We start from the raw sequence: 18,501 nt of genomic DNA, 5'->3' as shown, positions 1-18,501 counted from the left end.
GACAAGGTTGCTTTACTACAGTAAATAGAACACCCAATTCTGCTATTATTTCCGGTGCTTAATGCAGCCTGGGTGTCTGAAGAGACCTTCGATCATTGTTCCCAGCAGAGTGCTATCTTAATCTAGATCTCTGAAATGCTTAACGTATTTTTGAGTGTAACATAAGCAATGCTTTTAACAACTCCAGCCTTTTGTGTCTGAAATTCAGTTTTATATGCAAATACTGCTGTCCAGATAAGCGTTCTTAGGGACTGTCAGTAGAAATGGTGAATGGACGTACTTACCCTCTCTTAAGTTAGATGAAATCCACAGACAGAAAAAAATGGCTGTCAACAGACTTCACAAAGAAAAAAAATAATAGTGCTGACGTATCATCCATCTGTCTGCTTTTAAAGAACACAAGACTGGAAGAGGAGAGAAAAAGATGTAAGAAGCACCGGGGGCCAGATATACAGTACTTTCTCATACTTTCTGTTATTCTTACAGGAATTTAGCCCTAGGAAGAGGGAAACGTATTGGTTTAGATGCTGCTCTGAGACTTTGCTGTCTCCTACATAAATGCCCTCCTTTTAAAACTTCAGTACGTTAATAGGCATCAATGCAAATGCCACCCAAAATATGTTTTTCTAGATTCATGTGCTGTCTCACCCCATTGTACCCAAAGGTCTGTTAAGTTGTATGAAAAACTGGGAAAAAATTCGATAAAATCATTGTCTGGACTGGTTCTTCAGCTGTAATTGTCTTGGGCACTGCGGAGACTTTTGCTTTTATGCAACAGCGATTCTTCCTTTCTGAAGTGGAAGCACATTGTCAACAGTCATGGGCTGGAGTTTTACTTTGGCCGACATTATTAGCAAGGATGGTCTTCTCTCTCCGAATCATTGCCCCCATCTGCTACACCTCCTTCGGGTATACCCAACTGATGGTGATATTTCCATACTGGTGAACATATTACAGCCTCTTAAGACTGCAAATATTATTACTAGAATTAATAGAAAAATGAAGAAAATGTAAATGTTTTAAACAAGTTTGGCAAAGTTAAGAAATAGTCCGTTAGGAAAAATCTCATAAGTGAACAGAATTGGGAAATTTAGAAATAGGTTGGGATTCACACGGTCTGAACCTCTGCTTTGTAATTTTGGTTTAGTAAGAGAACATTACAGATGCATTTTTACAGTGGCAATTAACATGACATCTCTCTCACTTTCTCTAGAGGATGTATTACAGTGTGAACATTTGCCTGTGACTTACATGTCTGCCCAGGGTTCTCAGGAGAGACTCTACAAAGAATAACAAAGTTAATCCCTCAACCTGCTTATTGGAATCAGGATCTTAAAGATGTGAGAGTAGGGTACAGAGAGATCTGCTTGCCTAATTTGCAATTATATCAGGGGTCATTAGGCACCAGACACTTTTCAAAAGTCATTGATGTAAAACCTATGATTTATTTTTATAAATGTTCCAATTCCTAAAAAGTATGCTGTTTCCAATCTAAATTAGTCTAATTTCACTTTCCACTTTTAGATTATAAAACCTCATTGCCTTTTAAGCTGAAACACGTTTTACTTTCAGAAATCTTCTTCCCTTATAATCAAAGAATGTTTTAATTTGTTTTTCTTAAAGAAATGGCATTGATTGATTTTTTTTTCAAAACTGTCATAAAATAGACTACGCATTTTAAGTTACAATTGTGGCTCCATAATCTTTTCAGTTTCTCAAGATTTTCTGTTCAGGGTAAGCACAAAAATGTGTCACAATACTATTGCAGTTCTCAAGATAATTTGTCTGCTCCTACTCAACCATCTGCTAAAAAAACATGCTGCTAAGAAAGTTTGCAGATGATGCACAGATTGATATGACATGTAAATGGTAAATAACATCTATATATCTGAGAACAGCATTAGCTGCTGCACCGCACTGAGAGCTCAGATTTTTTCTATGTGATCTCTCTACCAATTTCAATGCCAAAAATACATAGTTTTTTTGTTTCCAGGTGTGTGACTTTCCCCATTTATGTATGTTCAACCACGTTGCTTGGATGCGCTCCCCTTCTGACCAAGGAACCCAGCTCTGTATAACTGGCTCTTTATCAATACTGTTTATCATTCCACCAAGCTGTGCATCACCTGCAAACTTTACTAGCAGTGCTTTCATATTTTCTTCTATGGGGTTAATAAAAGTACTAATTGCTAAAATGAGATCAGGACCTTAACACCGGTTGAACTGGTAATGGTTTAACATCCATTTAATGTACAGTTCAATTGTACTGTACATTATGTATCAATGACTGATTATTTTAGGATAATTTAAAAAATAAGACTGACACAAAGTACCAAAATAAACACTTTAGAAAAATGTAGTTATGGCACAGGCAGGTGTATTTCCGCATACCAGAAAGATGGAAGTACATAAAATGCGGAGCTGTTACAACTATCTCTAAAAGTATTAATGTAATATTAAATAACACTCCCAGATAAATATTTTCAATGTTAATTTTTTTATTTTACCATGTATACCAACATCCGTGGCTATGCTCTGACTGTTGTGTTCCATCTGGGAATGCAGAACACCAATGGATTGTGGAACGCTTTGGGTTTGCAGCTGCTTTGTTTCACCAGACCAATGAAAAGCTGCTGAAATAAAACTCTTGCACCCTTTGCTTTCTGCACTCCAAATTTCTGCTGAGTTGTCACCTCCCACCATTAATTATTATTCATACACCACCCCCTTGTTTGCATTCCCTCAACTTTAACTTTAAACTGGCTTTGTCCTGTGACTGTATGAAGTTTCCAGGCTGATGCAGTCCTGGTCTGCTTGGATGCCAAAGTGGTGCTTAATTCAGGCAGAGTGACTGGCCGCCTCCAGCATCAGGTTGGTCGGGGGTGACGGCAAAACCTCCCTGCTCTGCCTCATGCTTTTCTTAGGCATAGACTCAGGGAGCCATCTCTGGCAGGGCAAGCCATGTCTCCAGCTCTTCTGGCTTGGTGATGACGGCGACAGTGACTGTGAGCTCTTCACAGCTTTTCCTTGAGCCCTCTGCCTCAGCTCCTCACTTTTCCTCCATCTCATGGCAGAAGTGACCCTGTCCCTTCTCCTTTGGGCATGATTTTGCCCAAGTTGCTAACAAGCCTGTAGCCAGCTGTCTACACATGTCCGCTTTCCTCTCCATCATTCCTCCAAGGACGGAGCTCCTGGCTTCCCCTTCAGTGCAGGAAGCGCTGCCTTCCCGCCTCCCTCTCACCCTGTCTGCAAAGCGGCTCTGGCACAATAGGTGCTTCCCTCCCAGATGCTTCGTATGAATGGACATACTCGCTGTTATTTTTTGTAACTAGAAGTTGTTTTGTTGTTGTTGTTTGTTGTTTCCCCCCCCTGCAGAATTGTTCCCGTTTGGACTGGCCACCATCATCCATTGTTCTCGATGAAACAGAAACTGCCGTTGCCCTCGGGGGAGATGGTGGCTGCCTATACTGTGAGGCATCATAAAACACAGACCCCATTGGGAACAATGGGGAAGAGCCTTCTCAACGTGGCCGCCAGCTGAGGTCTGCCATGGCTCTTGGCCTGGCCAGAGCACTGAGCGGCAGCCACGTTGAGGGGAGTTGGTGGTCCACCGACCAGCCTCTGGGCTCTGCCTGAGGGGAAAAGATTACATGCAACAGGAAAAGTACCAGAACAAAACCAGCTTAATTACAAGAAGCAAGTGAAATAAAGTCTTTGTGCAAGGTTACAATGAGTTCCACTGGAGTAGGAGCTAGCAGAGCTTTTAGCTGGTTTTGTAGGGGGGGCTGAAGTCCTTTTTGCTGCTTGCTCCCATTGGTGCCTTGACTCCCCCTTAAATACTAAGAGAACCAAATTCTTGTTTGACACTTCAATAGGAAATTATCTTTTGTCACAGTATAAGCAGCATATCATCTATGAAGATGTGGTATTTTCCCACCCTCCCTTTGCATGGGGCAGCCTCCTGCTTCATATACTCTTGGGTTGCTGGAGTCTGTATTCTTTTTACCAACATAGGAGGCAGAAAGATGTCTAATAATGAGTTGTCCATTCAAAATGCTGGATTTTTAATCTCTATGCAAATTAATATATTTAAATGCATCTTTGAAATTACCAGAAAGTTTATTTTGGAGTCCATCCATACATAGTGTACTGTTAAGGAGAGTACGCTCTGTTTTTCATAGAGAGTAAAGAATGATCATAAAGGATGCCTGAATTTGAAAATTCTGCCCTGACTCTCGAGTCTTTAATTGCCTCTGAAACATGCATTCAGCGATAGAAGATATTTTAAAAAATGATGACATTGGAGGGCATACGTCATCAATAAATTTACACAAGCCATACTGTAGGAATGTTGTGATTATTTTCAAAATCAAGCTTTGTGATTCATTCAAGGAAATAAATGGGCAAGATCTTAATAGGAATTCAAACCATTCAAGTAATTAAAATCACAGTTGGCATACTCACCCAAGTCAAACTGTAATCTGTTAAAATCCCATGTGCGTAAGCCTCTAGATCTCCATAATTTTACATTTACAGTTCTATAGGATGAAGTCATTTGCTGCCATTATTCTTCAGAGCAGAAAATTTCCTCTTGAGCAGAAGTCTTAACCCTGCCACAGTGACGCTAAAACCATTTATAACTACAATTATAAAATTACATTATATTTATAATTATAAAATTGTATTTCTCATTATGCTTACAGCCATTTCAGTGCCTTTGTACTTAAATTGGTAGAGTTGACCTTTAAAGATTCAATATATGCTCTCTCCTCTTCTGAGTAGGGACTAATTACTTTAGAAGTAGCGATTCTTCTAGAACATTGAACCTGTGTTCTCAACTGAGACACTGAGATGCTGGTATTATGCACCTAACCATGTGAGTTTGGGAGCTGAGAGGCAGCTTTTTGGTTCTGAACCATCTGTAAATCCACTCAGGGTGCTAGGTGTGCTCACTGCCTTCTGCACTGGCTAACAGAGGGAACACCCTGTGTTTAGTAATAACTCAAACAATGGAGGTTACAGCCTGAAGTAACCATTGAATGCAGGGTCAGAGGAAAGATTAGAGTGAATTAAACAGTAGAAAGCGGGAGGAAACAGGCAGGGAGCAAACCCAAAAATCATGGTACAAGAACTGAAGTGAATACACAATGGCCTTGAACAAAAGCCAAGGGAAAGAGCTTTTTGAGCAGAGCCCTGAGTGCAAGCAGATCTGGGATCATGAGCAAAGCAATGGCTTCTTGTTCAGTCTTACTGTATTTCAAGAAGCGGGACTTTGTAGTAAACCAGGATTACTTCAAAGAAATACCTGGCTCTTGTAATCCATTTCTCATTCTAATGGAAACAGCCTGCGATGTTGTGCATACAGGCTAACTGCTCAGGCCACGATGGAGTTAGACAATGTAACCAGTGAGAGCAAACAATGAGGAAAAACAGGGAAGGAGGACAGAGGGAGATTTTAGAAAAAGATGTGGCAAAATGGAACTAAAATGAAAACTCACAGGAAATTAATCTAAGTCACAGAGAGATAAAAGAATGTAGTCAGGACGTATTCTTCAGCATGACAGTCAGTCAGCTGGGAGATGCTAGAGCCTCTGGGGAAGAATAATCACAAAAATGTACCCATGTTTAAATTTCTGATAAAAAAAAGACCCTGTCCCTCCTGTCCCATTGCCATTTCAGAAAAACAACCCTGTTCTGACAGGCAACCAGGCACCACGATGGAGGGTTAAAACACATGAAGCTGCTGCCCATTTGGAACACACTCCGTCTCCTTTCACATCTGCAGAGCATTTAGCTGCTTGCATCTGGTTGTGTTTGCGCAAATATAATTCCATATTCACTAATAATTCCCGAGGCTAAAGGCCCCTCTCCTGTAACCTTGTTAATATTCTCACAAGGCCTGGTGTGAACGCCTCACAGCATTTGGATTAGAATTCAGTCTGGTGGGTTTCCCCCCCTCCCCAGTCTCTTACTCTTTCTCTTTCTCGTACTTTTCTGGCCTCCAGTTTCCTGGCCACCCACATGACGAGACACTCTCCCTCCTGCTCTCTCCCCATTCTCAGTTTCAAGGAATTTCCTTTTGTCAAAGGCAAAGTGTGATTGACATATTTTTCCCCTCTTAAGCGCAGTCTTCTTAATACTTGATTTAACTATGTCCTTATGGGGCTCGTATAATCATTACCTAGGTGAGAAAGAGACCCCCTGCTCCCTCCCTACCATTCGATCCTGGGCTTCAAGTGCCAGACTGCTGACTACTTAGTGCATTTTACATGGTTTTTATCCACTTTTTAAAGACGTTTTTATTAATTTGGTGGTGTTGAAGGGTGCCAGATTGACAGCCTTGGAAACTGAGGTCATTTGTTTGTCTACAAAACAGGTACCACTGAAGCAGCAGAACTGCTGGCTCCCATACCAATGTGCCTTGGGATCCCCTTTCAAAGCACCTCACCCCGGCCAGAAAAATCACCTCCTTCTTCAGCCTTTCTGGGAAGAAGGCAATTCAATTTTCTAATTAGTCCTCAACCCTGATGCTAAGACTGATAAAAATCTATGCTGGAGCTCACCCTACCATAGTGTCACAGGAGTCAGGGATGTAAGCATTTTTCTCCTTCACTTCTGGTCACTCCTTTTTTTAAGTATGAGAAACAATGGTTTCTTCTTGTTCTCCAGCCTGTTTTCCGAGTGACCTGCATAGCAGCATCCCCTGCCAACCTCCCATCCCAGGCAGAGACCAAGGTGTGCCATGGTGGTGGGGGCAGGGGGTTGAAGGAGAGAGGCTGTGGGGCTTGGGAAGTTGGATGGGCTGCTGGCAGGAGAAGGAGAGTGAGTTCACAAGCTGATAGCTTGGAGTCTTTAATGTTCCCCTGGTTAATTTGTATTGAGCATCCTGCTGTACTGCTCTGCTTTTATCCATGTTGTGTATATTAGGTAAGGGAAAACTCTGCATTGTGGTGGCTGGGGGCTTGCTGTGGGAATTCACTTGAAAAGGTTGCTCAGACTGAGCCAAACATTTTCAGTACGTGAAGGATTATTAACAAGGTTTTGATTAAATATTTGCACGATCTTAGGACATCTCAATATGAGAGCAAAACAGGGTTTTTTTTTCCACTTAACAGAAATAGTCCTGAAAACTGATTGTTATAGCCAACATATAAGGGAATGTTTATGATTAAGTATGTTGAACATTTATGCCACCTCATTAGAATACCTTGTTTTCAGTTGTGTATGAACTTTGCTACATTTGAAATGACTGAGGTGAAACTTCCCACTCAGGGATCAATCTCTGTACTTTGCATCCTTCTTTCCACCTTGCTTTGAAAAAGAGAGGAAAAACGGAGTTTTTAGAAAAAAATAAGGGAGACTTTATTCACATGTGTGTGTTAAAAAAAACCTGAAAGGGATACCAATAAGAACTAATAATTCCTACCTAATTTGGATGAAAGACTTGTCTTTTGATTACCAGTTGGGGCAGAGGATCCCTCTGATGTCAGGAATATATACTTGCCTATTTCCATGAAAATTTTCCCACATTTACTCAAGTTATGAGCCTCAGAAAGTCCCATTTTGCACAAAGACATTAGAAATTCATATTCTCTGAAAAAATTCTCCCTGTTCTCAAACCTAGGCGTGTATGGCAGCCTTCTCTGCCAATGGAGCAGTGGGGAACGTGGTTGGACACATTGTCTCGGGACATGGGAGATGAACAGTGTTACTGCCTCTGCTGTGGTTTTGGTGTTTGTCTGACAGAGCATGGGAAAGGAGAAGGAACCTTTCTGAGAAGACTGCAGAAGGTAGGGAGCTGGGACTGTACTACTGGGAACAAAGACACTGACACAAAGAGATGCTGGGCTGGATACCCTGATGTTCTGAGAAAGGGGAGGGGGGCTTACAGGTAGGACTAGAAACATGACGAGGGAGGCATGGACCTCAGGTGCTTGTCTCCAGAAGCAGAACAGGAATTTCCACATACTGGAAAATCAAAAATTACATATAACAGACACCCACACCCACACACACCACACCCCCCTGCCTTAGAAAAGTAATGTTTCAGGCTTCAGAGCAGAGTTTGGATGTTATGCAGCAAATAAGACAAGAACCATGTTGAAAAATGAGTATAAAAGAGAACTTCAAGTGTACAGGATCTTCAACAGAGGTCCAGTGTTATATATTGTTATATGGTTATGTAATTAGTAAGATGTAATTATGTAATATGTAAGATGGCAAGTTAGCTCATAGATAGAGCAGAAATAATGTCAGGCTTAATGCTGATGATCCATTACATCTGCATGTTTGACTTTACAGCATTAATTAATTTCTTAACATGGTATTATTTATACAGTACATAGACCTGGTATAGCATACAGGTCAGGACCTACACTGCTGCAAAGTGAGTTAGATTCTGTATCTCATAAATGGCTTAAATTAAACAAATCAACAACTATTTACCTTAGCTCTGGCTCCAAGCCACAAGGATTCAAAAGAACTCATCCTTTGCAAAGCCAGCTTCTATGTATTCTGTAATGAGACGGGACCAAACAGAAATGATGTAAAAAAAATCCTTCCATTCTTGTCTTCCTTTCTTCACACAAACATGTGCAGCTGCGGCCCGTATCTGCTGAAAATAGTCATCACTTCAATATGGCAATGAATATTTTCAACCATTCTTTCAAGAAAGCTTTTATCTTTTCTTGGCCTCACGATGTCTCCAGGCAATCTATCTCCATTGTCAGGGCCTTGTTTACTGAAGTATTGTTTCAAGAAGCATAGCCCAGGACTCTTTTTCTGGTGTGTGCCTGGGAAGGAGGTGACTGGTAGATGGCTTCAGCAGCTCACCAGATCACAGGCTTCAACCTTGCTGCTGCCACGTGCTCTGGCTGCCCGGCTTGCTGTGGAGAGCCTGTTCACTGGCTGTGCATGCATTTGGCTTGCAAGCGGCCCAGAAACTGATGTCAGATACCTGACTGCAGACATTGATAAAATACTGTATTTACGCATTCTGGGAAAGCACCAAACTCATTGCTGCAGAATAAACGAGTTAATGAGACTGTGACTGAAATGCTTTGAGAAGGTGACGCGAGAACTGGTGTTTCCAGCTCTGAGGCAGCTCTATACGTTGCAGCTACGGTATACCCCTGGGTTCAGGTTCTCACAGTTATTTTCATAGCAATTGTTAGAAGCTTTTCAAAATGCAAGCTGTGATTTCTAGAGCGTGAGTTACAGTGGGCACAGCAGAGGGGACTGTGCCCCCCGGACCATCTCACGGCAGTGATTGCTGTTCTGCCTTTTGCTCTGAGAAGTTGCTGTTGAACTCCTTATGCCACACACTCCTGTGCACATCACCTGTAAGGTCAGTTCTCCACCCTTGTGTCCTGTTGGGCCACTCTTCTGTCCAACGTTTGGTGAAGTGTGTCTTGCCTTCACACTAGCTCAGCCTCAGGACTGTGGTGTGATGTTCAGGTGGTTTCTCAGGCTTGTGGGGCTGCCTTGTAAACAGCGGTGCTCTAGGTGAAAACACGGAAAGCGAATTCTGCAAACTGTGAAGCAGCCTTGGCTTTCAGAATTACCCCAGATAGCTCAGGAGAAAAGTGACCTGAAACCTGCTAGAATGCTTGTATACTCTTGTTTTTTTCTAAAGAAAATCCTTGCTGTCCTCTGTTGTCAAAAATTGGCAGTAATAATCTCTTTTTTAAATTCAAAGAAGCAAACAAATAATCCTGCACCTTCCCTGCCAGACTGAGATATCTTTAAATCTTTTCCTCTTTTAACTGAGTGTTTGGAAGGGGTAGGGGGAAGAAGGAGAAAAAAGGGCTTGAAGTTGTCAGTGAAGTGCCTCAGTGTGTCAGGTGTTTTCCAGGCCCTGTGTAAAACAGTCCCTGCCTTAGTGTGCTTGCAGTCTCAAAGAACAGGGTACAGGAAAATTCAGAGCTTCAAGCTGGGAATGGGATAAGGCAGTAGCCAGCTGCATCATGGCCGTAGAATAGGGCTGGAGGGATCTATCACTGCCAGGGTCCAATTTGGAGAAAGTGGAACACAGTCCAGAAAACATTTGAATCACACTGTTGTCATCAAGTACCTGTGGAGCCCATGGGCCGAGCATGTCTCACCCCCGTTCCTGGCCAGGCCAGGTATGAACTGGCAGCCTGCTGCTGCTGCTGGCAGATGGAGAAACAAAGACATTTCTGTCCCTTCACCCCACTCCCACAAGCAAATAGCAAGCGTGAGGGGTGCTGGGCCTGTTACTAAATCAGTAGATTGACAACTATACTGTGAACATTGACTGATGACAGCAAGGACTAATGGCTCTATTAAGATGTGGAATGAGATAGCAAGAGAATCCCAAACCAAAACACTTTCCCCTAGGAACAGGGAAAAGCTGGATATGGTGACTGGTGTTCCTGTTCAGACAGAAGTGATGAGGAGCTCCCTTCTGCTTCTGCTTTGGAGCTGCCTGCAGACATGCAGGGTGCTGCTGCGGGCCGAGGTGTGGGACAGAGGGTCTCCTTTAGGCTTTCTAGAGGCAGCTCCTGCTCTCGCGGATGCTTTGGACAGTGAATGGCATTGTTCAGGGGGCTGCAGCTTGCGCCAAGAGGATTTATATACAATGTCAAATCCCTCCTGTCCTGACCCCTCCTGACTCCTGCACATCTGTGAGAGAACACCCTTGAGTGGGCATCTGTAAAGAACCGTTTATTTTGCAGTGAAGGGGTAATCTTATAATAACCAGGGAGTTCCTCCAAGTTCCTGGGAGTACTGGGAGTGAACGTTGCCCAGTGTTGCTGGCTGAAACGCTGTGAACACAAATACAATGGAGGCTCTGAAGAAGGCAGAGCAGCTCAGCACCCACAGCCCATGTTTATTTTCTCCAGAGATGAAGGGGGGACTGCAGGTCAGCAGGAATTGTGCGTTCTGGCTGGTATTTATTGACTCAGAAGTCCTTGCTGACAGACAGACAGACAGACAGGCAGGCAGGCAGGGAAGGGTTCCATTGCAGTGACGTCGTTTCTTTCCCTCTTTGCCCCTGAGGCTTTCACCACTGACACTCTTCACACATTGCTGTGGCTTTTCCAGCTGGTGCTGGGGCGAATGGCAGCTGCCTTTCACCTCACTGATGCTGGAAGCTTGGGTGCCCCTGGGGAATGTGACTCTCAGGCTTTCAGCGACATTCTGCAGCGCATCTATTAGAGATGTAGCAACAACACAGAGCTTCATGTTCCGTTTTCCCTCTGGGACATGGGTTAAGACTGGAGGTCTGGGTCAGATGCTGAAGGTGAACTCTGGGTGGCTACTGGGGGTCAGCCTACATCATCTGTGCAAAAGAGAAATGTATCCCTGCGTTGTGCTCAGCCCTATTTCCATCTTCTGTTCCCTGATGCAGTCACTGCTAATTAGGTCTTTGATTGCCCTGCTCTCATGTTGTACTTTAGGAGAGATTTGAGTCCTTTCTGTAAGCAACAGTAAGGCAGATCTACTGTCAGCTATTCGCAGGGATGCTACAACACTCAGCAGCCTCCATTCGAGCCAGAGGTCATACTTCAATACTCCAATACTTTTGATTCCTGGTATGGTTCCACCAGAGGGTCCCTTTGGGTTTGAGATTGTGCTGGAGACATATCTGTTGCAAGCAGCACAGTTACCTATGCTTTTAGCCGCACAGGGCAGCCTTTATAAATGAGCACTCACTGGCAATGCAAGATACTGGATACTTCCCCCTTTGTCAGAATGGAGAAGCAAAGTGTCCATGTTTAAATAGCATGAATTGTTTCTCTTGTCCTCACACTCTCCACTGTTCTTTTAAGATGACTTATGTCACTCTGAGCCCAGTAAAACAAAGGTGGCAGTTTCTAAAGGATGCAGCAGGCTGCATCTGGACATCTGGAATGTTTGCAGCAAAGCAGTGTTGGATAGATTAGAACATGATCTTTATTGCCTTTAAAAACATAATACTTGCAGCATGGGTAGAGTGAATCACAGTGTTCTCTTGCTTAGTGAAGTTTACATTAGTGATGCTAAGAAGTTGCAATACAAAGGTGCCCTTTCAGATTCAGTCTTTATGAGTATGCCACCTCTGCAAATAAAAATGCATATGAATGGGAACCCAAGCATCAGATAATTTAGTCCACTAAATTAGGTCACCAATGCAAGATTATGTGCAACAGTGCATGTTTTGTTTTAACAGTCTTAGATGATGAGGTATCTTCCACATTTGGATTCTGGCTGTTTTTTTAGTAATTTGATTCATACAGTGAGGCATGGTTGCAACACTTTCTGTTCTGTGATAGAATGCTTCTTACATCACCTAACATATATGGAATTCTTTTCAGGCTCTACCTCATTAAAAGCCAATGCTTAGATCTCCTGCCTCTCTAATGCACAGGGGCAGATCTTGGCATATTTTCCCTTTGAAAAGATTTCCTCTCCTTTTCATTATTGACAGCTGTACAGCTGTCTGAAGACTGTGGACATTTCCCTCTGCACTTCTGGATGTTTACTGTCTTGGTAATCTGTTTGTGGAGAGCCACATGATTTTGTTCCCCTAGTAAAGCTCCTTTTTTCCCCATTTTCCCTATTTTCCCTAATGTGGCCTTCCCAGTAAACAGGAGTAAAGAGGATGAGGGGTTCAATATGTGTACGGTGGATGCCGATGATGGGATGGTACTGAGAGGAAAATGCTTTCGTGTCTGTGTCTGTTAGCTGTTGAGAATGTCTCATGTCAAAGGGCTGCAGGAGAGAGGACACAAAGGAGCTGTCTTTGTGGCAGTGCATATTGAGCACCTTCAGGGTGTCTGTAGGTGCACATCGATTTACAGTTCTAAGTATAAGAAGGGGCCAAACCAGCCCCTAGGCATTTTATTATCTAACCTTGCTGAGCTTTAGGTGTAATGGGGCAAAATATGTTATAAGCATGCAAATACTGGGTACAGTTGTCATCGCTCTAATGGGCTTCCATGGCTGAAGAGGGAGTAGCTGGACCATTGAGTCTTACCTGAGGGCTGACTTAAACAACTGGGATACCCCAAGCTAATTCCTTCCCCGCACCCCTCCCTCCCAAGTTTGAATAAGAGCATCTACATACAAAAAAAGCAAACCTTGACTTAGAAGCAAAATTTGATGATTACCAGTATGTTAGATGACTGGCCTGCTGTAACTTTCTTTTCTCTGTCTTTAACTCACTGTTTTTTCTCGTCTTTCCCTATGAGGTGCTGTATCCTTATGTCAGTAGCTTTCAGCTTGTGATCAACAGATTTCTGGAAATTGGGGGACTGTTTCTAAAGGGTCTGTGAAAGAAAAGCCATTTATATGCAATCTATGTTTGTGAAATTTGTAAAGAGGATAGCATGTGTTTGTGCCTATTGGGGTGGGCAGGAAAATAATACGAAAGGTTTTTCTCATGGGAAGAAGCGTGGATTTAAATTGTAAATTTGTGGCAGTTTTGTAATCTTCAGGTTTCTTTAGTTATTCTCTGTTTCAAGAAAGGCATGGTGACTGGTGCTCTCTGGATTGGTGGAACTTCTCAGGAGTGTTCTGTATGTGCAGAAAGAAAGGATGCACAGTATATGAGGTATTTGCATTAGATTGGAATAGGTTGCCTGTTAGTGAAGTATACTGTACCTGGCCCAAATCCCTGTGTGGGGACATCTTGGGCATGACATCCATGCACAGGGAAGATGCTGACATCCAAGAGTGAAAGTTACCTCCTTAACAGTAGCAGGCACAGATGCAAACATGTCCTGGATTTAGAGGTGAAAATTTTTTGATCCTGTGCAAATTACTGTAAATGAGTTTTGTTTGATCTCTAATCCAGATCTTATTTAATCCCTTTGAAGGACACTCCATTGTGTTTTCTTTCTTCTATGCTGTCTCTTGGTCAAAGTGCTACCATGGCCCATTCAGCCACCATGTTAACCTTTGATCCTAGTTTTGCTCAGCACCTCTAAGCCCCTTTTCTTCAGAGCCTGTGATTGCCTCTGTTTGTGGCAGCTGTATTCTAGAAACAGCTTCTTTTGTTGCTTATGCATTCGCTCCAAAACAAGTGACACCCAGGCACAATGGGTGTACCAGAAGCTTACATGTGTTGTTACCTGTAGCTAGATCTTAACTTTTCCTTGCAAACCTCAGTAAACTCCACTTAGCTTAGTTATCTCCATCACTGCAGAAGGAGAAACAGACTTTGTTTTGCCTTCTGCCAGTGAATCTCACCAATGAAGGATGCTGACCACATAGACAGCCTACCCATATAGTGCAGGTTTATGGTCTTGCTGTCGTAGATCCATGGCTTAGGCCTAGGAAAAACGAATTTTGGTAATGGGAGTAGAGGCAGCTCAAAGCATTTTTTAAAATAACAGACCTCTGGGTTCTTTGACGGATGTCCTTTTGGTTTTGTTTCCTTCCCAAAACGTCTTGTGATTTTCTGTAGTCAAACAGAATAATGTTGGGTATTATGACATGTATACAACGCAATGCACCTTACTGATTCTTCACATAAATATATACTCACAATTTTGTAGGTTTATAAGTTTAGATACCTTAATAGATACTGGATGCTGTGTATGTACAGAATGAAACTAAGGTATATACTGCAAGCTAATTAAAAAATATGCCTGATGGGATCAAGTTTGTCTTTCAGTGATGCCAGAGCACACTAGTTTATATTAACACGTTAGTTAAGCATGTTAGTTGAGTTTAGATCAACAAATTGAAATGGAACCAGACAATAGCTGGTTTCTTTCTGGCTTGCACATGCTATATATTTAGGTCCTACTCTGGACAAGCAGAGCTCAGTGCAGTAGCATATTTCTTTTTGCTAGCTTTGCACTTCACCTGATAGATTCTGGAGGATCATTAACTTCAAGAATGGCCAAACCATGGCTTGCAAGATAAATATTTCCTGGCACATGGTTTTCTGCAGCATTCAGTCCACTTCTTGCCACCCTCAAGGCACATGTATGGAGAGCCAGTTATGGGCTTTGTGAGTTGTTCTCATGGTTGGTGCCACCAGGTAGTCCCTGTAGTTCTCATTCCCAAATGACATGATGCCATGTGATAAGACACATCAGGTGATGGAAATCCAGCTATCGCTCACATAACAGGTACATATCTGTGAATTTAACAGAAGCACTCAAGCTGAAGAGAAGAACCCAGAAATGTCCCCACAGGAGGCTCTAGGGCCAGCCTCAGCAGAAAGGTGGGGAGTCAGTGCTTTCCCAGGGCATAATGCATTCCAACCTGACCTTGTGCCTTCTCCAGCACATTGCCCATGCCCTTGTGCCCCATTCTTTAAGCAAGCAGGGTGGCCCAGGTGAGCAGCGCTGCGGAAAATCTGTGTCCTGGGGGTTTCCAACTCATTAGTTCTGCCACTCTTCTAGTCCTGCTACAGAAGCCACAGTGAAACACAGCCTGGTTTTGTATGTGGATCCCATCCACTTCAAGCTATGCTGGTCCAGTGCAATCAGAAAGAAATCAGGAGTTAAAAGATACTTTTCTGAGTAAAGACAAAAAAAAAACAATCCTCAAGAGGTGAATCTGGGTTGAAGATTGAAATATGTTGTCCTGGTTTGGGCTGGTTAAACCATGACATATGAATACGAAGAATGAAAAGGTAACGCTGACAACCTGGTCACTTTGTTGAACATTAGTGCATTTTGACATACGTTGAAGATAGAGGGAAAAATAGTTAATTCAATTCTGTTGTCTAAAATAATCAAGGGTATACTCACCTCATCCTGGGAAGAAAGTAGTTTTTGTTACTGGCTCATGAGCATAGGTATTTACATTGGAAATCCCAGAGCTTTTGGCTTCAGGTTTTGCAATGTAGTTCAGTTGGAGTATGGATCGGGAATTATGAAATCTGAATTGGCAAACGGTTGTTGTTGATGCCTTTCTTTAAAGGCGTGACTGCTTCCCCTTTTGTCTACTTCTCCTTCTGTGTGTATCATCTGTGTCTCTACTTTATTTCAGTGTCTCTCACCTGAACCTAACATGCCTGTTATTAACATGTACTGTTAATACTGTAGACTTAATTTTCAGAGGGGCAGCACAAAACCAAAAGCAGCTGCCTGTGGCTTCAGCTGGAATTCAGCACCTCTGAAAATCAGGCACTAATGTTTTTCAGTTGGAAGAACAGATTCCCTTCTATAAAACAACACTTTGCATTTACAATTTCATGAACTTCCAATCTATGTAGCTTTTAAAACACTGTGTACACGCTGCGTTCGCACAGATATCTGGCAGCCATTTCTAGGGAGCATTAAGCAACAAGATCTTGTAGTGAACAGCAGAATTATTTTTTATTTAGAGATTACATAACTCTGACAAAATGGAAACCAGCCCCCGTGCTTCACTGTAGACCAGAACTTTCTCTTCCCAGATGGAGGATGACCTTTAATTGTGTCAGTTCCACCCCACATCCTCAGAAAACAAGGGCAGCTGCTTCACACATGAAGGGAAGCAGAGACTGAAGCAGCCATGTTGATCAAGGATAGATCATGACTGAGGTAACCTTACAATAGCTACATGCCTTAGAGCCTACCCATCAGTCAGGTCTGCAAGAGTCTCCAGGCAAAAGTTACTGCTCTTAAATGTCAGAAATTGAATTAGCCCCCACCTGCCTCTGTCCCTTTAGTGACCACTGTCGCAGCAATACTGACACATCCAGAAAAGCTTCCTGTCACAGTTAACCTGGGGGGGATCAAGCAGGGTTTGATGCTAGTAGTGCAAACAGTGATGCTGCACCAGAGCTGCTCAGATGGACTGGGAGGACTGGGCAGATGGGAAGGTGGCGGTCCCCTCAGGCTCAGGTCTGCTGGAGGAGCTGCCATGGACTTCATGTAACTGGGACTCATAGCAAAGACAGAGAGACTAGAAACACACCCAGTTAATTCATCAGTACTCCCATATATGCCGTAACAGTAATTGTTCTAAAAACTCCACCACCACTTACACTCCCCTATCTTTCACTCCTTTTGTTCCAGCCACTTTCCTAAATGTTAAGCTTTTTGATTACCTTTCCCTGTTCCTTTAATGTCTTCGTGGTGCTGAGGGTGTGGGTAGGTAGGAGGTGCTGGGACTTCTTCTGTGGAGCAGCTGTGATGGCTTCCCGAGGATGTGTGAGAGCTGGGAAAGATGGCAAGGCATGGCTTTTTCTGTATGCTGAAAGGCTTTCTCCATCAACCTGAAGAAGGACCTGAGAAGTGGTGAAAAGGTATAGAGTTGTCAGCCCTGAAACAAAAGCGTTCGCACAGTTGGAAAGTAGCTGGACAGTGTCTGCGTCGTCTGATGAGCTGAGACAATTCCATTACCCACAACTTGCCGTAAATCAGCCAGTCCTCTGCTCTGAAATAGGCATTCAGTGTCTGCTCTGTTATTCTTTAAAGTTCAGGGCTCTCGGTCAAAGAGATGGCTTGAGCGTGGCGGTTGGCATGGAGTCACGGCAGTAAAGGCTTTATCATTTCTTTTGGCAAAGTTGTCCCTGAACGCAGTCACATGCTAAAATACAATTTAAAAATATGAATACACTTTGACTATGTTTATGTTAACTTTCTGTGAACAGTCAAGCAATTTACTTTTATTGACAAGAAAATCTGTAAAAAGTCCATGTCGAAGATACATATGTGTGCATTTAAGTAAACTAGTTCTAAGTTCTCATGCATAAGCATTCAGTTTTGAAGTGCTTACACATTCCCCCAGCCAAAGGAATGGAAACAATACGATGTGATTTATCTGACCAATCAAACCTAATGCAGACAGCTGCAGTGCAGGCTCTCCTGCTGGCTGCTATTTCCATGCCGGCAGAAGACGCGGGTAGGTGCCCCAGATGATTGTATTTGTGCTGGGAGCTGGTCACTCGGCTGTTCTGGCTGATGACTCACAAGCTAGAAAAAGCACAACCTGCCTCTGAGGGTCAAATGTGAAAAGCGTAGGAGCCCTCTAAACCTGGCACTCACTGAACAACTGCCTGTTGGTGGTATTCGCTAAGTGTGGCCTTTCATTTCTGTATTTAAATATGAATATGTTGATAGGAAGCAGTTTGCATGCTGTGCTGGATATGGAATCTCCCCCCTGCCCCGCCCCCCACCAATTGATTCAGAACCATTAAAAGAACTGTTGACAAGGTCCATGCAACAAGTAGCATATTAGGACAAAATGGTGAAAAATATGCTGACGTTTGATGTCACAGTGGTGTTCTTGTGGAACACGAGGGATGTGTGACACCATCACTGAAATAACAGCTTTGAGCTGTACCTGTGTAATGCTTCTGCGTGAATATTCCTGTAAACAATCCAGAAATGAAATACAAAGGCCTCGTTAAAAAAACCCACCACCGAGAGCCAACACCTAGATTGCTCAAAGAGACGCCAAAATTCTGGCAAAGCTGCTGCCAGACCTGAAGGTGTCTAAATTCCTTACAGGGCTGTGCCGTTGCCAGCAAAGCTCCCTGTGAGCTTGAAGGTCTGCCACTGCTTTACGTAGCACAGCACGTAACCTGCAAGGTCTTGAGAAGAAAAC

The 18,501-nt window shown here is 43.0% G+C and overlaps 1 long non-coding RNA gene across 9 annotated transcripts in view; it reads left to right on the top strand.

Moving 5' to 3' along the window:
* Positions 1–18,501, top strand: part of LOC114014507 (uncharacterized) — a 69,096-nt gene that overhangs the window by 5,911 nt on the left and 44,684 nt on the right. The window contains exon 2 of one of the 9 annotated variants that reach the window (XR_008732291.1): positions 7,625–7,790. The exons of the other annotated variants lie outside the window; for them this stretch is intronic. This is a non-coding gene — a long non-coding RNA (uncharacterized LOC114014507). The remainder of the gene's footprint in view (positions 1–7,624; positions 7,791–18,501) is intronic. 9 annotated transcript variants of the gene reach the window in all.

Source organism: Falco cherrug, chromosome 5 (assembly GCF_023634085.1).
Source record: "Falco cherrug isolate bFalChe1 chromosome 5, bFalChe1.pri, whole genome shotgun sequence".
NCBI classification, from domain to species: Eukaryota; Metazoa; Chordata; class Aves; order Falconiformes; family Falconidae; genus Falco; species Falco cherrug.
This window is presented reverse-complemented; position numbering and strand designations above follow the sequence as displayed.